Source organism: Triticum aestivum, chromosome 7D (assembly GCF_018294505.1).
Source record: "Triticum aestivum cultivar Chinese Spring chromosome 7D, IWGSC CS RefSeq v2.1, whole genome shotgun sequence".
Taxonomy (NCBI): domain Eukaryota; kingdom Viridiplantae; phylum Streptophyta; class Magnoliopsida; order Poales; family Poaceae; genus Triticum; species Triticum aestivum.
The window spans coordinates 473,892,172-473,894,566 of NC_057814.1; positions in this window are offsets into that span (position 1 = coordinate 473,892,172).

Consider the following 2,395-nt stretch of genomic DNA (forward strand, 5'->3'; position numbering starts at 1 on the left):
GGCGGCGCGGTCAGGCGCGGAGGCGGACCGCGGGGCGCGACCCGGGAATGACGGCGGCGGAGCGGGCCTGATCTGGCTCGGGGCGGGCCCGATCTAGGCTCCCTCGGGCCGCGGCGGCGGTGGGTGGTGCTGGGCGACGTGGCATGACGGGATTCGCTGGGGCGGCGGCCGGACGTGTCCGGCCTTCGGCGGACATGTCCGGCGGCGGGAGGAGCAAGAAGACTAGGGTTAGGGGTCTATTTCATCCGAGATTTGAACGGGGAAGGCTTATTTATAGGTAGAGGGAGCTAGGAGTGTCCAAAAGATGTGCGGTTTTCGCCCACACGATCGTGATTGAACGACCGAGAGCATGGAGGGGGTTAGGATGGGCTAGTGAGCTGATTTGGAGGGGTGCTGGGCTGAAAAAAAGGGGTTTCGTGGTACGCGGTTAACCGTTGGGGCATCAAACTACCTCCAAATGGAACGAAATTTGACGGGCGGTCTACCGGTGCTATACCAAGGCCACTCGGCAAATCTTCACCCATTTCGAGAACGTTTTTCTCCCGCTCACGAAACAAGGTCTGAGACGGGCGACGGGCTCGGCGAGAGTGTCGGATCGCGAAACGGACAACAGGGAAAAAGGACCGGATGCAAGTTTTGAAAAACATGATGATGCAATGCAGATGATGACATGGAAAAATGCAACACGCAAGCAAATGACATGGCAACGACGGCGAATAACTGGAAGACACCTGGCGCATCGGATCCGGGGCGTTACACTCGAGGATAACAAATTTAGTTGGCGAACACGACAAATTTCTGACCACAAAAAAGATCTAAGACAGATTTACCATGCTCGCCAACTAAACTTGCCACTCACGGCAAATATAATTGCCATGCCCAAAAATCTGATGTTCGTTGGATATTCGGACTCAAACTATAATAGCGTTGTCATTTTCTTCTAGAACAACTATAGTAGCCTTGTTTTATTTTTTTGAAAATCCAATAATAGCTTTGCTAAACCGCCTTTCCTGCCAAGCATTGAAATGTACATGGGCAGCCCATTTTAGTTTTGTGCACACAGCAGCCCGCGTTTGGTCGGCATCTCAGAGATTTCCTATTTGACGCATTCTGCGTCAAGTAGTCGTCAGTTCGCACACAACCTATCAGCTAGCTATCAAACTGGGTTGGCCCATCTAAGATAGCTAACAAGTACATCGCACCCAGTTTTGGGAACCTTGGTTTTACCTTTTTTTTGTTTCTAATTAGTTTGTTGGTTTCTTTTAGTTCTTTATTTTCCTTTTATTTTTTATTTTCCTTTTTATGTTTCTTTCTTTCTTTTTGTTCCTTCTATTTTATTTATGTTTTTGTTCAAAAATTTCACAACATTTCAGAAAAGTTCAGGATTTTCAAAAAAGTTTCTGTTTCAAAAATTGTTCGCAAATTTCAAAAATTGCGATTTCAAATTATGTTTGGTAGTTTCAAAAAATGTTTGCTAATTTTTACATAGTTTATGTTTTCAAATTTTGTTCGCAAGTTTAAAAGAATGTTCCGGTTTCCAAATTTTGTTTCTGGAATTTCAAATAAATTCCCGTTTAAACAAAACATGTTTTCAATTTGCTTTTTTGGGAGTTCCAATTTTTCGCATTTCAAAAAGATGTTCTTTTACATTTGTTCACAAACTCGAAAAGTGTTCGCGTTTCATGAAACATCTATGTTTTTTTAATAGAAATTGCGTTTTAAAATTTCAGAAATCTTTCAGATCTGCACTGGCATTGTTTCTTATTGTGTTGCACTGCATTATACTCCCTCTGTTCCAAAATATAAGGCTTTCTAAAGATTCCAATACAAACTAAATGTGAAGGAAAATAAGTGAACATTTACTCTAAAATACTTCTATATACATCTACATGTAGTTTTTATTGAAATCTTAAAAAAAGAACTTGTATTTAGCAACGTCGGGAGTAATCAGGAACAGTGGCCGGCACACGAAAAAAAGGTGCACTCCGCGAGTGAACCGTTCGTCAGGGTGCTAACTGCTGACAGTATTATGATGTCAAAAAATGAAAGAACTGCTGACAACATTATAGTAGCAGTGCGCAGCAACGGTGTTCGCGGCAGATCCGTGATACACGATGGTTTCAATACTGTACATGGCGAACCGCTCCATGGAACTGGTGTAGTGGGTAGCAGCCCCATGAGAGAGAGAATCTCCCCACCTGCTGCACCTGCACGCAAACGATGAGGCCGGCGGGGGAGCGGCGACAAAAACCAAGCGGAAGATAGCGACGACTCGCGACGGTTGGATGGTTGCATAGATAGATCAGGGTAATGTCAACGTCATCGATCCGTCTTCCCATGGTGCTGCCCCTCCCCTCCCCTTCACGACGCGCGCACACGCATGTTCCATGCCTCC